General features: G+C 44.7%; 1 protein-coding gene across 7 annotated transcripts in view; it reads right to left on the bottom strand.

Moving 5' to 3' along the window:
• SMG6 (SMG6 nonsense mediated mRNA decay factor) overlaps positions 1 to 16,630 on the bottom strand; it is a 197,945-nt gene that overhangs the window by 127,109 nt on the left and 54,206 nt on the right. The gene's annotated exons all lie outside the window — the stretch shown is intronic.

The following is a 16,630-nucleotide window of genomic DNA, read 5'->3' as shown; positions in this document are numbered from 1 at the left end:
GTGAAGCCTGTGGCGGACACGCCTTTTGGGGATGACCAGACTGAAACCTGGAGGTTCACTGAGGCGGGGTCTGCACTAACTCTCAGCATATCACATGCCTGACCCTGAAGGAAGGACTGAAGAATGATCAATGGGAAAAACCCGACAGCAAGGGCTGTGACACCAAAGCCACAGCTCCATGGGCCCCTGGAGCCTCTCAAACTAAGCTGCCAGCTAGGGAGCTAACACTAGCTTTGGATATAATGCAGCTCTGGTAGAGTAATTAATTTTTTTCTTAACTGGGATTACATTAATTTTCAAGGACTAATGGAGTCCAGCTGTAATGAGAAGAGCGGCTGTCGATGCACAAAGGCACTTGTGCATACAACATTATAAACACACACATACACACACACGCGCACGCACACACACATAGACCTATAAAAAGGATCCACTATAACAGGATATTTTTAGTTTCTACAATGCTGCACTAAAAATACAGCCCCGGCTGATACATCATGGCAGAACTATTCTCTCTCTGTCCCTTCAGGAACAGTTTAAAACATTTATTTTTGTTTCCTTTTTGCGATGGTCCGAGTAGAGAGAGAAAATAGCAACTCATTGATAAGAGGAAACGAGAGAGACATGAAAAATTGAAAACTACCTAAAAACTCATGGAGAGGTTTATTTTATTAGTTCTTAATAAATATCTTGCAGATTTCCTCAGGAAATACACCAGATCACATGTAAAATAGTTTGATACTGATGTCAACTGCATCAACATATGAAGTCTATTAGGGTGAAGCCACAGCAGGGTGATCAGCGTGCTGAAAAACTCCACAGTACTTGGAGGGGGGGGGGTCTCACGGCCTTCCAAATTCTTCGAGAGGTAAAAAAGTCAGCCAAGACGCAGAGAGAGAGAAAGAGAGAAAAAAAAAAAGATCCCACATCCTGCTTTCAGCTGCCAGCAATGTGAAGTGCCCAGAGATTAATTCTACGTCTGGCCTGGAAATGTGACTTTAAAGCATGAGGGAGGGGAGCTGGGGCGGGGGGAGTGAGGAGGAAAGAGGAAAAGAGAAGGGCAGGCTAACTGAGGCTGGCAGCGGGCCACCAACCCCCTCCCAAAGCCATGTTTCAATGTAGACAGAAGTAAACCCCAACAGACAGCAGCGCCTCAGCTTGCCAGGGCCTTACACCAGCTGCAGCGCATCTCGCTCTCCGCTTGCTAGGCGGAGTGCAGATGTTCCCCACAGCATCACTTCCGCTCAACTTTCTTTTAAAGAAATAGCACACATATGTGGAGGCATTTCCACCACTTCCCAACAGGACGCTCCTTGCCTTTAAGGGCTTCAGAGCAAGGGTGAAACTGACAGCAGGTACCAGGATGGCTGACTGAACTGCTCCGCCTCCCGCGGGAAGGAGCACCAGCCTTGGGCTACAGAGCATTATTTAATTAAGGGGAATGTCTTTACAAATGTGGCTTCCTACTGTCTTCAGTGGGAGAGGGCCCCATAGTTTGGGGTAAAGAAAAAAAGAGGGGAGAAGTATGTTGAAGATCTTACTCCTGGTTTCTCAAAGCAGTCCACTGTAGCATTACCATCTCCATGTGAAGGTACTGATGGCTTGTCACCATGGAGACTGCATAAGGCCATAGTAACAAAATGTCTTAAAAACAAACATCTTTGGGAATCACCTGGCAGTTCTGTGGTTAGGACTCCAGGCTTCCACTACAGGGAGCCCAGGTTCAATCCTTGATCTGGGAACTAATATCCCACAAGCTGCACAGGGTGGCCTTGGGTCAGGGGGCCAGCGGGGAGTACATATATATGTGTGTGTATAAGTTTTTTAACACGCATGTTTACTTGGCTGCAAGAAAGGTATCAATTTTTTTTAAAAAATTAAGTTTGCTAATTTCTTACATGCCTAAACTCATTTTATATAATCCCAAACCCTGGTAAGTTAATCAATTGATAATTAATGATTAAGTACCTAATTCTGAAGTTAGCTTTGATATTGTTAGGGATTTCATAAAATATACAGTCTTCTCTTGTTCTCATGGAGTAAACACTCTAGTTGAGGGATCTATGTATTTCATGAAGCTAAAATAATTGCATTTTTTAGAACAGCTGAATATTCTCTAGTTGGTCTGTTAGGTTATTGATTCTTCTGGAATGAAAGAAGCGAGAAGAATCAACAATGTCAGAAGAAAACAAAATACTAAACCCTCAAAATCAAAGTTGCATTGTTTGAACCTCAAGTTAAAGAGAGGAAATAGGATCTTCCTGTAAGAGAAGAAGAGAGATATTGGCAATCAGTGGCAAACAATTATGGTGAGAAGGTTTAAATCAGTAAATATTTAATAAATGTCTTCTATGCTCAAAGTACCAGATATAAAAACAGATTTAGAAGCTGTTAACTAATTTACATCGGAGAAGGCAATGGCAGCCCACTCCAGTACTCTTGCCTGGAAAACCCCATGGACGGGGGAGCCTGGTAGGCTGCAGTCCATGGGGTCGCTAAGAGTCAGACACGACTGACTGCAGTCCATGGGGTCGCTAAGAGTCAGACACGACTGAGCGACTTCACTTTCACTTTTCACTTTCATGCACTGGAGAAGGAAATGGCAACCCACTCCAGTATTCTTGCCTGGAGAATCCCAAGGACGGGGGAGCCTGGTGGGCTGCCGTCTCTGGGGTCGCACAGAGTCGGACACGACTGAAGTGACTTAGCAGCAACTAATTTACATGATACAGTAAATAACACAATCAGAGCTAGAACCTAATTTTACCTAACTTCAATTTTTTTGTCATTGCAATTTCTAAAAATAAGTTTATTACAAAAATATTGTGACCACTATAGAAATCTACAAGAACCCAAAGAAAATTAAAGATACCTTTAATCTATCCCAGGGAATCATGCTTAAGTTTTGATGTATATCCATCGTCTTTTCTGCTGAAATATGTATATTACATGTATTATTTTACAAAAATGTGATCAACTGCAAAGTTCATAATCATAAGACCACACAGCCTTCAGAGGAAGGAGAGATCACATTTTTGGCAGCTGACCCCACCCCTAGGAGTCACTCACCCAGGAAACAGAAACGTGACGATCTGACTCCCCTGACTTGGCGGCACACACACATCTGTTCCAGCCCTGTAACTCTGAGTTCCTTAAAGCAAAGAAATTTCAAAGGTATTTCATTCTCCTCTATCCTCCTTCTGCACATCCTTGAGCCCAAGTCTGTCAGGTGCACTGATTCCACAGAGATGCTGCCCTGGTACACCTTCCACGTGAGTGTGTGCTAAATTGCTTCAGTCGTGTCCAATTCTGTGGGACCCTATAGACTGCAGTCTGCCAGGCTCCTCTGTCCAGAGGGTTTCCCAGACAAGAATACTGGAGTGGACTGCCTTGCTCTCCTCCATGGGAATCCTCCCTACCCAAAGATCGAACCCACGTCTCTTACGTTTCCTGCCTTGGAAGGCAGGTTCTTTACCACTAGTGCCACCTGGGAAGCCCACAGTGCTTCCAAAGCCAAGACTAACCAATGGAAAGGGCCATCAGAGATTATGGAAAACATCTGTACCCAAACGTCTCCGGCTGAGTTTAGTTCCATGTGCTGGTGGCTTGTTCGCCCTCACTGGCACAGCCTTAATTCCTTGCAATTCTGCTCCACAGACTGTTTACTCCCGGAGCTTTTGCTACCAAATAAAGATGGTACTTCCTTAGTAACATTCTGTTACACACGGACAATTCATTCCTTAGTGAAAAGCAGGACAGCCACAAAAGGCAACAGTATTCTTTCCTCCCTGAAATGGCAAGACCACACAACCACTCACCTACACGCCCAAGCTAACTTTCGAGGCCTGAGCTCTTCCCAGCTGGCAAGCAGTCACCTGAGGTGAAGTGAGGTGAGGGGAAAGGTCTGACTCCTGACAGTGCAGCCCCTGGTGACTCCACCTCTACACTTCACTCCGCGAAATGTATAAAACAAAAATGGGCTGCTATGCTGGTCCGGAACTTTTACATCTGATGCAGAAGATCTACTGTCACAACTCTTGGGTGTTATTTCATTAAGCGTGTAGGGTTCCTCACATCTCTTACCAACTGAATGAAATTACAAATGGGGCTAAAATTCCCTCCAGCTGATGGAAATGAAAATACATTTGCAGAGCTGCCTAAAAATGTCTCCTTTTTAAGCTTTAAGAGCAATGAAGTAAATCATAAAGGATGACATTTTTAACTATAAAATTTTTTTACAACTTTTGTACATTAAAAAAACAAATATAATTAAGAATCAAATACAAGTAAGAAAATCACAAATGAACACAGAAAGGACTTGCTATATTAACTATCGAGCTCAAAAAAAGCTCAAATAGATTACTATAAAGCGCAAATAAACTGGTAGGAAAAATATTAGGGAGGAATGCAAAAATCTGCAGAGAACAGGACCACACAGAACTATACATGGTTAATAAAACACAGGAAAAAATGTCCACTCTCACCAATAATCAAAGAAATGCAATTGAAAACAGGATAGGTTGGAAGACGGTTTGGCAGTTTCCTATAAATCTAAACACAGTCTTACCATATGACCAAGCAATCACACTCCTTGGTATTTACTCAAATGAGTTGAAAACTTAAGTCCCCACAAAAACCTGCACTCAGATGTTTATAGCAGCCTTATACATAATTGCCAAAATTTAGAAGCAACCAAGATATCCTTCAGTAGGTTAATGGATAAATCAACTGTGGTCTACTCAAATAATGGAATACTACTCAGTGCTTTAAAAAAAAAAAAAAAGAAGAGCTGTCAAGCCATGACTAAGTGAAAGAAGCCAATCTGAAACAGCCACCTACTGTATGATTCTAATTCTATGACATTCTGGAAAAGCAAAACTATGGAGACAGTAAAAATATCAGTGGTTGCCAGGGGTTAGGAGGAGGGAGGGAGGGAGGGAGGAACAAGCAGAGCACAAACGTTCAGGGCAATAAAACTATACTGTATGATACCATAATGGTGGATACACATCATTCTACACTGGTCTAAACCCACAGAACACCACCAAGAGAGAACTCTACGGTGAACGATGGACATTAGGTAATGATGATGATCAGGTTCATCAACTGTAACAAATGAACCACTCGTTCTGGATGTTGATAGCAAGGGAAGCGGTGCGCATTTAGGGCAGGAGATAGTATGGCACTCTCTGTATTTCCACTCCATTTTTGCTATGAATCGAAAACTTCTCTAAAAAATAAAGTCTATTGAAAAAACAGAGATACGTTTTCTTTTATCATTTATTCAACAACTTTATGAATGCCAACATTGTGCTAAGGACTATAAAACACTAACAATACTCAGTGCTAGCAAGAGGTGGTCACTGGGCGTTCTCAAACATTGCTGCTAAGACTGTAAGCTGGCACAGCTTCTTAAGAAAGTAATCCAACACACCATGTATCAAAAGCGATAAAAGGCTTCAAACCTTTTAACCTAAAAGTTAGTTTCTAAAAATACAGTCCAATGAAATAAAAGGGAAAGCATGTTTCCTATTTATTAAAAGATGTTAATTAAAGCATTATTTATAATCCAACAAAAGTGGGGGAAATGTGTGAAAACAGGGCAATGATTACATTAATGTTAACACATTTACATGAGAATATTATTCAGCCGTTATATATATTTACAAAGAATTTTATAACTCAATACTTATAAAACAAGTGAAAACAGAATCAAACACTTTATACTCAGTATACTTTCAACTATAAAACTTGAATATTCACACATACTTATAGGAAGGAATGTCATTGCTGGGAAGCTGGTTTATAAGTGGTTTCCACCTTTTTTCTTTTTTTTTTTTTTCAGCACTCAACAAAACCCAAAAGGTGAAAACTTATTTTAAAAAATTATTTAGCTTACACAAAACAGGACACAGTTGCTCCAGTTAGGTGAGAGTAAAAAAATATGGTAAATGAGTAGACAAGGAAAAATAAAAGAATATTTATGGGCAGGAAGAAAGGACAGAGAATTAATGATGAAAGATTTAGGAGACAAAAGGGGACAGAACTTGTATTGTATTCAAAGAAACTTTGCTTCCAGAGCCGTGAAGACACTGACTCCAGTATTAACAGTAAACACTAAGACACATTTAATGTATTTTAATTTAATGTCAGAATATAAAACAGGCACTTGGAAATGACATATTCAGAAGTGGCACCTTAACAAAAAACAAGAAAAAACATGATTATAAGCAATGGCCCATTAAATAGCAGATGCTCTGTGGCCTTGCCACTCAACTTTCAGTGTCTAGACTGACTTGCTGACCAACTTTATTTTTGATGTGAACTCAACTCAATACTTACTTGGGCTTCCCTGAGGACTCAGACGGTAAAGAATCTGCATACAATGCGAGAGACCTGGGTTTGATCCCCGGGTTGGGAAGATCCCCAGGAGGTGGGAATGGCAACTCATTCCAGTATTCTTGCCTGGAGAATCCCCATGGACAGAGAATCCTGGTGGGCTACAGTCCATGGGGTCGCAAAGAGTCGGACACGGACACGACTGAGCAACTAAGTACAGCACGGCACAAAACCTGCTTATTGAGAACTTACAGCGCACGAGGCACTGCTCTGGATACTCACAATAAATAAATCACTGGATAAAACAGGTCAGGGATCCCTAACTACAGGGAACTTACAGTCTAGCAGAGGAGTTGTGAGGGAAAACAAATAATAAAGATACACACAAGTTGGAGAAGGCAATGGCAACCCACTCCAGTATTCTTGCCTAGAGAATCCCATGGACATAGGAGCCTGGCAGGCTACAGTCCATGGGGTCTCAAGAGTCAGACACAACTTAGCAACTAAACCACCACCCAGGCGGGTTAGCTGAGAACCAGAGCCACCTGGAAGTTAAGTGGGAGGTTGGACGGGGGTGCAGAGTCCTGTTGGGGGGGGATAAAGTAGCCTTGGACTAACTGGGGCAGGGAGCTGCCAGAGACACTGCTTAAGAAGTTGTTCCCAACAGGAGAAAGGTCAAGTTCAGATGTAGGCTTAGAAAAACAAGTCACTTGCAAAGGCAGCAGAACAAGCCAGCCCAAGTGGTTCATGAATGTAGTTTAATTAAATGAATCTGGATGGGAACAAAAATAGATTGAGGAACCACAGAGTGACTGGAGTGGAGAAGGCTCAGCAGGGTCTGGCTGACCTCACCTGAAGCTAGGTGAGGAATCGGCGACCAGGCAGAGAAGGGCTGTAGAGGCAACTGGGAAGTAGTTCGGGGAGATTCTGGATGGCAATCTGACTTCTCTTTGGAGGAAGTTTGAGCTGGTTGGGTTAGCAGCCAAGAGAAATGGGATTGAAAATGGAATTGGGGCCTCCGTACCCTTGGTGTCGGCCCAGCAAATATTTCTTAGTTGCCACCAGCCTGAAGAATCCATGTTGTAAACTCTTTCATTTCTTTGATTGTGTACTTTATATCTTTTTTCCTGTTTCTTAATAAATTCTTTTGAAAAATGTGAAAAAAAAAAAAGATACACACAAGTAAGTGTTTAGAGAACAAGTGTTATGAAAAAGAAAAGCAGAGCAGGATGGGAGCGATAGGAGAACAAGGTGGGAGTGCAACAGTGTTAACAGAATGGTCAGAGTAACTCAGGTGGAGCTAAGATTTAACAGACTTATGGGAGCTGAGATATAGGCCATGCAGATGGCTGGAGAAAGAGCACTTCCAAGTAGAGGAAACTGCTAATGCAAAGGCACAAAGGTGGGAGAAGCCCCTGGGTCATCAGAGGACCTACAAGAAGGCCAGAGTAACTAAAACAAAGTAAGCAAGTCAGGGTGCGGTCTGAATGAGATCAGAGAGAGCAAGAAAGGGGGTGGGGAGGAGGGAGAGTTCACACAGGAAGGCCTTGTGAAGACCATCACAGCTTTTGCTCTGAGAGAAATGGGAAGCCAGCAGAGGATTGTGGAGAGCAGACTGTGTGTGTGTGAGTGCGTGTTAAGAGTTTCAAGTCTTTCTGGAGAGCAGACTACATGTCTGTTATGTGTGTGTAAAAAGGGGAAATTCGAACAAGAGAGACCACAGTTAGGAGTTTCAAGTCTTTCTGGATCATCTTTCTCTTCGTGTTTAAAAATAAGTTTGATTCACAAAGGGTATCCAGGGCATGTTTGCAAGAGGGTTTTTGCTTTCAGCGTGGAATCTTGAAGAATGTGTCAATGGCCTGCAACCGTGTCCTTAGCAGGCATCTCGAAATAATGATTACCAAACATTTCTCTCTGTTCATTGCCCTGACATGAGTTCTGGGCATCACCCTCTCTCAGGGGAGAGGTGGAAAGAGGTTATGCAGAACAAGCAGTGATAACGGGATGACGTCACAGGTGTGCCTCAGAGAAGCCCCAAGTGAGTTGGGCTCATAACCACTCCACAGTGATTTACTCTGCCCTGCCAGCGCCAGCTGGAGGAGGGATGAAGAGAGCTGACACAGCCGTAAGCCCTGGGCAGGCATTATAAGATCTTTCTCCCTCCAGGCCTGCCAGCCCCTCCCCTCTTCCAACCGCTGATCCTTGCTTCAGAAGCCAACGTGTGAACAGCACGTGTCTGGATTTCAGAAACCTGCCCAGCAGTTGGAAACTCCCTGCAGTGTGTCAATCGCTGCATCTGCTGTTGGCACTTGGGGCAAGGGATCACAAGGGCAGTTTCTGAACTAAGCTTCTAGATGGGAGTCTGATATCTGAAGAGGGGACTCAAGAAGCCAGAAAACTCCAATTACAGTAAATAAATTCCTAACCATATGACAATCTGCCTTCTAAAAAGGAAACTGGGACATACAAGCCAACCAAACAGCTCTAAGGACGGCAGTAGTCAAGAACAAAAGCACAGAGCACCCTGACTAATGGAAAGGATTTTATGAGCCAACAGAGTTTACCAGCTCTGGAGTGTGATGTGGCTGAAACTACAGAGCACTCTTGTCCAGATCCCTAGCTCACACCCTTTTGGCAATAAATGGCTTCTATCATTTCAGTGACCTCTCTCCCTGCCTTCCATTACCTTTCTTCCCCACCTGTCAATTAGTCCTCTGAGTAGGGTATACCTTGAACATCTCTTGGAAAAACAAAAAAAATCTGAGCCCATAAACAATCTGCCATAAAACTAGGCTGCAGGAGCTGGAAAAGGAGCTGCTCTTTGGAAGCCCAGCCTACCATGCTCTCGCCACCCGACATACAGGTGCCCCTGTCACACTGCTCACAGGCAGAGGTTAGGAAAAAATGCTCGAGTCTGATGTTTCAAAGAAAAAAGGAATAACAGCATTTCTTCTAGTAACACGGCAGGCAGACTAGGAACATAGGTCTACTCTCCCAATGAAACAACTAATTATCCTGGAAAGAGCATTTTTAAAATCCTTCTAGAAAGCAGTGGTGAGTTAATAAATTAAAAAGGAATCCTCTGGCCAGGGACTGAGTAAAGACAGAAAACTAGAGCTGTTAAGCGTGGGATAGGGCCAGGCTTTACCCTAAGAACACCTGCTACCTGCTGAACTTGAGCTCTGGGTTTCCGAGGCTTTGTGGGTACAGCCGACACAAGAGGGTGCCCAAGACCCCTGCCATAAAGCTGAGGTCCCACAGAGCTACACTCAAGTACAAGGGTGAGTTAGAAGCCATCCTCAGCCTTGTGATAAGACAGCTAGCTAGAAAACTGACTATCTCAAACCCTGAGGCTGACTAGAAGAGAAAAAAAAATAGTGCACTGAAAGTACAGACTGTACACTAGCCCTCACAGGGGTGTGCAGCCTGAATTTGCATTACCTGAATGGTCTGAAAACCCTCAAGCAGATATTTTACTTAGAATGATTATTTTAGACTCTTCACACCAGACTGTGGACAAAAGCAAACTCAAACCCTTTCCCCATTTTCATCCCAAGTCTCCAAGAATTCCCACTAATGAATTCCCATAAAAAATTAGCAGATTACAGGAGGAAAAAACAATTTTTTTTAAATTACACGGGGAACAAGGCACACGTGCAACAACCAGCAGAAATAAGAGATTAGCAGGACCTCACCTAAAAGGACTCCTTGATCAGAATCCCTAAAATAACCACATTTAATATATTAAAAAATAAATAAAAGACAAGCTCACAAATATGTTCAGGAAATAAGAAACTAATAGGAAAAGACCAGATTTAGGGGGGAAAAATATCTCGAAATAAAAATACATAATTGAAATAAAATATCAGCAGGGCATGTTTAGCAGATTAGATATAGCTAAGAAAAGGTTCAGGGACAGAGTTAAGGAAATTATGAGGAATGCAGCACCAAAAAAAAAAAGAGAGAGAGTCAAAAATGAAAGAGAAGTTTTAAGAGACATTTAAGACAGAAGGAGAAGAGAAAGCATGGGCAGATGCAGTATGTAAAAAAAGAATGCTAAGAATTTTCTAAAACTGCTGAAATCAACTCACAGATACATGAAGCCCTATAAATCCCCAGCGGAAAAAAAATAAAAGTACAAACCTAGAAAATCATTAAAGCTGTAGAACATCAAAGGGTTTATTTAAAAAAAAAAAAAGACCTCAGAATCACCCGGAGATAACTGATTATTTCTAAGAGGACAATTAGATTGACGGCTGACTTTTAAACAGTAACAACCCAGAGACAGCAAGGTACCTTCAATGGGCTGAAGAAAAACAACTGTTAACATAGAGTTCTATTACCAGTGAATACAGAGGAATCGGGAAAATAAAGGGTTTTCAGACAAATACGAATTAGAAAAGTTTGTCATTAAAAGAATGTCACTAAATAAATTCTAAAGAATATGCTTCAGGCAGAAAGAAAACGGTCCCAGGGAATTCCTAGTGGTCCAGTGATTAGGACTCTGCGCTTTCACTGCCGGGTTCCATCCCTGATCCGGGAACTAAGATCCCACAGGCAGGGAGGTGCGGCCAAAAAAAAAAAAAACGGAAAAGAAACTGATCCCAAGGAGAAGGTCTGAAATACAAAAAGGAATGAAAAGAAAGTAGTAAATATATCGGTGAGTCTAAACAAATATTTACCACCAAAACAATCATGATAATAATGAAAACAAAACATAAGTGAAAACAACAACTTGTCTTTCAAGGTTTAAAAGGAAAAAAATTATTAAAACAGCTGACAACAGTAGCATATTAACTGGGGAAGAGAAAAGAAGAGGACAGAATTTAAGTGTGCCAAGGTATCTGTATTATTTAGTAGAGGGAAAATGCAGCTGCTTAGGTTGGGGGGTGGAGGTGGTAGTGAGGCAGGGTGGAACAATTGCTTGCTGTGTTGAGCTGTCTCAATCAGGTCCAAAGAAATTTCTGTGTGCCATTTGACAGAGGAGGCTGGACCCTTGAGAGACCTGGGTGTAATTTACTACCTTTGTGACCTTCCTTAAGTTATTCAGCCTTTCTGGTATGTTTCTAGTCTGTAAATCGATGAAATAGGACACAAAATAGCTGTCCCACCTGTCTCAGGGGCTTTCCTGGTAGCTCAGCTGGTAAAGAATCCGCCTGTAATTGCAGGAGACCCCGGTTCAATTCCTGGGTCAGGAAGATCTGCTGGAGAAGGGATAGGCTACCCACTCCAGTATTCTTGGGCTTCCCTGGTGCCTCAGCTGGTAAAGAATCCACCTGCAATTCAGGAGACCTGGGTTCGATCCCTGGGTTGGTAAGACCTCCTGGAGAAGGGAAAGGCTACCCAGTCCAGTATTCTGGCCTGGAGAATTCCATGGACTATATATAGTCTATGGGATTGCAAAGAGTCAGAGGCTGACGGGAGTCATCACATGAGAACACATATACAGCAACCATAAAATCTCATCAGGTATGACCACAATGTTGTTCTGTTGTCATTCTTGGCCACTACCTCTGAAAGTTTACAGTTCTTTCCCAGACCAACATTTAGTTGGTTAGGGTCCAAAGTGCAACTTACTCCCCCTAATCCCCACCCCCAGAACATACTCATGTTCCCTGAGTATTCAACAAATAGCAGAGAGCTGGCCCACGCCCCCTGTAACATGTAGAATTTTACTCCCCAGGAAAAGTTTAAAGAGAGTTCAGAAAGGGCAGCTGAAGAGTCCTGCTACCAGCATCCCCCCAGTAACATCTCTCTTTCAGAATAAGTCCATCCAGGAAGAAAAAAAAAAAATCAAATTGATCAAATTGAGAAGCTATAAAATGGCAGCAGAGATGAGGTTTCTAGCCCACAGTAATGACGAGGTGGTGACGGGACACTGCACTTCTCCACTGCCCCACAAAACAGCCACGGATACCAAACCAAACTGTAACCCTGGGGCAAAACGAGAAATCATTTCATCAACCGACATGGTAAGAGGCTTAATTTTATTGATATGAGTGGATTTTCTCATGTCTTTAGCTTTTCACAACTGCTTCTCCTCCCTCAGCCTAAAGTCACAGATTCATTCTGAAAACAAGGACCCTGGAATTCAGAGTATGGAAGATAGGAAGACCCCTTGACAAACTCATTTCCTTAGCTTTTCCTTCTTTTCCAGGGAACTCTGAGGGAAGAAATCCATGCTAAGCAACCTGTTGATAGCTATATCTCCCCCAGAGGGACAGAGGGCACGGCAGAGGGATGCACCCTTTCCCTGGTCTGCCTCCTAAAGCCTTGTCTTTCTGACCTCCGAATCCATTTCTCACATAATTTGGGGGCCAAGCTGGCTGTTTCTTTGTTTATCTGCCCTCAACTGAGCAGTCCTGAAAACGAAGGTCAGGCAGTGCTGACTACCTGTAGAAATCTACGCAAAGGTCCTTGAGGAGAAAGAGCCCAAGGGCTTCTATCACCAGAGACAGACAAGCAGGGATGAGAGGGGCAGTTTACACAGCTCAACTCAGGCCTACCCCTTCCAAGGGGTGGATTCCTGTACAGCTGTTCTGACAAGCAGGGGATTAGGGACTTGATACATTCTGCTCGGGTGAGAGACTCAGACAGAAGTGAACTGCACGGGGCAGCACCCTGCCTTACCAAAGGTCTCTAACGCAGTGGTTTGCTGAAGACAAAGAAATTTTGGTTGTGACTGCAACTTCACAAACCAGGGTCACCCTACATACATGACCACAGCCTGGAGGTGAGTGGCTTCCATCTCAAGCGTCCCACACACTGGGGTCAAGTTCTGTGGGTCCCCTGTCGACAGGTGCCATGTCTCTATCCCTCTGGAGGCGGGCAGGTAGCACCCCCTCCCACGATTCAGGATTACTAACAAACCATAAAAGCGAGCATAAATGATAGCGAAAGGAATGCCAGCCTAGCCCTAGCTCAATGCCAGCCCCTAAACGTTCCCTAAGAACAAGGAGCCCCAACAGCGAACACATGAGCAGTGTCTCTTGGGTGCCCTCTTGCTGTCGCCAGCGCTTTTCTGTGAGGCTGACATGGAGGCCTCCTCTATGAATTGGTAGAGGAGGAAAAAGAGGAGGAAAAAGAAGGGGCCAGGGGACAGAAAAGGGAAGTTATTCTAGTCGTGGCCAATGAATAACATCCAATGATTTACAGGAAGTATAATCCAATAATACAGTAAAATAAAACAGCGTGTGCCTGCGATGGTTTTGATTCCAGGAATTATAAAAACATATTTTTTAAAAAGACATAGAGAGAAAGAGAGCAAGAGGGGAAGAGAAAACGGGTGAAGAAACAAGGGGGCCAGACTGGAGCAAATTGGGCACAGATGGGAGATGCAGTGGGGTTCCAGGGGTGCCCTACCACAAACACTGCTTCGATTACTCCTCTTCAAGAAATGAGAGCTTTATTTCCTTACATTACAGAATTTTTTAAAAAAAATTAAAATTCTTGGAGTGCTTGTGGTTTAGATCAACCATTCCCTCTCCAGCACCACATCAGCCAATCAGGTGGCTACCGAAGTGTTAAATACTGAGGCACGTGGAGAAGGCCCCGCTTCTCCGACGACCAGCGGTGACATCACCCTGGGAACGACCTATCTCGCCACCATCCATCACTAGCCAAAGGGCAATTCTAGACACAGGCCAGGAAGGGAACACACTGTTCAGTGACGGTCAGCCTGGAACCATGGCCTTCCTCATCCATGTGCTCAGTGAATGCTTACTGAGTGCCTGAAAAATACCAGGCCTCTGCTAAGGGGAACCCAAACATCCCTTGAATGTCTCTGTCCTCAACCTCTTCAATGCAGACTAGTAGGATTCTGGACTCTCTGCAGTCCCACTCCAGCAGGCTTCTTGCAGAGGGCCCACCTGATGGAAGGAGATAAAGGTATCAATAGTGTTGAACTTGTTAGTTTTAAGATCACTGCTAAGACCTGAAAGGTTCACTGGTTAAATGATGTGGCAAAACTCAACTTACTTTCCTTTATCGGAAGGGGGACAAATCTCATGACCTCTTGCCTCCTTGAGCTCCAGGGAAAACTGTAACTTAGGAAAGGCCTCTTTCACCATCTAAGTGTTTCCCCTCCGTTAGGCCTTGTGGGGTTCCTGAAGCTCTTTAAGAGTTCTGTATCTCTCAACCCCAAGGAAAGCATATTTGAAAAGTATTTTAATAATCACACTATTAGTATCATTTCCAGTATTTTGAAAAGAGGACTTATACAAGGGTAGCACCGAGCCTATACAAAAACTAATTAGAGGCAACAGCAAAGGACATCCTGTTTCATAAGGCCATCCCTGTGGCTCTCCCTAGGTACCACATCTCCAGGGAAGGGCCAGGCATAGATGGAGAGGATCTCGACTGCCGTGGGGGGACACAGATCACCTCTGCTCTGGGCTGGAACGTTCCTTCTCCACAGAGTCCAGGAACTGACATATGCAAACACCCACCCAGAAGGACACGTCCAAGAAGGAATGGAAAGAAAAATGATGGCCCAGATGTTCTGTTAACTTGCAGTGACTGCCAAATCACCACAGACCCCAAGCACCTGGGAGGGCCAGGCAGCAGCAGGCCCTCGCTTCCTGGCTGCAGACAGCCGGGGTCCCGCGGCTGGGTGGCGGCTCTGAGAGCCAGCCGACCGGCCTGGAGGGCAGCCTTCAGAAGGGCACCGGCTGATGGGACCCGGGGGCTGAACACTCAAGGGCTGATTTATCACTTCCTTACTCATAAAAATGTGATTCAAACTGCTGCTGATTAGTGAAGGATTTAAATCTTTACCCTCTCCCCAACCCCCTTCCCGCTCCACCCCCGGCACAGATGCTGCAGCTCAGCCACAACACCCCCTTCTTGCCACTGTCCGTGCGAGCACAGCACAGGGGCCCAGCGAAGATGACTCACATGCTGGGAAATGGAAAAGTGCATCTTCCCACCAGCCAGCCCCGTTGAGTGCTCCTCTCACCCCTCTCCCAATGGCAGCCCACACAGTGGGGTCTGGACAGCCGCCTCAGCTGCACACCGGGTACTTGGCAGCATGTCCACAGAGCGCTCTGTCCTAGCTGAGTGTTACATCCTGTGGCCCGGGCTGTTTTTCCCTGAAACACCCTTGGACCACCTCAGCTCTTGGCCCCAGCTGCCCCGTGGAGGTGAGCGTCAGGACAAAGCCGGAGCCGGTGGCGGGGTCTCACGCACAGCCTGCGATGTGTCCTTCCTGGCGAGCAGCTCGATAGGAGCGACCATGGTAGAGTCTAAGAAAAAGCATGCTGGCCTCCAAGGAGAAAGCACTACTTCCTTCTTTCTCTGTTCTCACTGTCTCACCTTCCTTTCACCCATATTTTCTTAACTTTTAACTTTACAACAGCTCCAAGGAAAGGACTCATTGGTGGCCTATGAAAAGGCCAATGTCTTCTTTTTCATGGAGCAGAAGTTGCTGACAACAGAGGCTCCGCAGGCTAGAGCTGTGGGGCCTTTACATTCACACCTCCAGGTTCCCTGATGGGAAAACAGTACCTTGGCAGAGGCTGCGCTCTGTGACAGGCGGCTCACTGACTCTGCGATGCTGCTAGAGGGAGGCAGGGAAGTGAACAGGAAGCCACCTCAGGAGGCTCCATTCCCCCAAGCCCACAAGCTTCTCACCTGGTGGCCCGACCCTTGAGACCCTCAAGAGATGAGGAAGGGATCGAGTTCCCTCCCCTCCGGACTGACCACCTCACCACCCTTTACAAACTGTATCTCCTCCTTCCTGGAAACCACCATTGCCCCTAAGTACTGCGTGCTTCCTCAGTGCTGTTCCGGACATATTCAGACAAGTTCAAAATGGCACCTAAACTTGTGCATTTCACCTTCTGCAAGGAATTGTACACGCTGCGGCAGACAGCGTGAGAGGAGAACACCCTCTAGGATTCAGATGTGATGGAAAACGCAGGCAAACCAGCAGAGGACCTGGCGGAGTCCCAGGAGGAGCCAAGTTTCAAGGGAAAGTGCAGCCTGCCTGCTCATCAGGGAGAACACCCCCCCACCCCACCGGAGCAGGCTGAAGCATAACTCTAAATACAAATGGGAAAGGGAAATAAACCAACTTCAGAGTGACAAAGATCACTAAGAAAAGGTGCCATGAAAGAACCAGTGAGACTCTGTCCAGAAACACTGGGTCTGCTTTACAATGGAGTCTCTCCGTAGGGCAATTCCCACTTCTTGGGATTGCAGGTGACAACCTTCTAACCCTGAGACCAGACACTCTCTGTTGAGGCTCTGAAATGATTTTCTGGCAGCATGGACCAAGTCTCCTTTGCAAACA

Source organism: Giraffa tippelskirchi, chromosome 3 (assembly GCF_054371585.1).
Source record: "Giraffa tippelskirchi isolate mGirTip1 chromosome 3, T2T-mGirTip1v1.2.pri, whole genome shotgun sequence".
NCBI classification, from domain to species: domain Eukaryota; kingdom Metazoa; phylum Chordata; class Mammalia; order Artiodactyla; family Giraffidae; genus Giraffa; species Giraffa tippelskirchi.
Note: the sequence above shows the minus strand (reverse complement) of the source record. Positions and strands in the feature narration are given on the sequence as shown.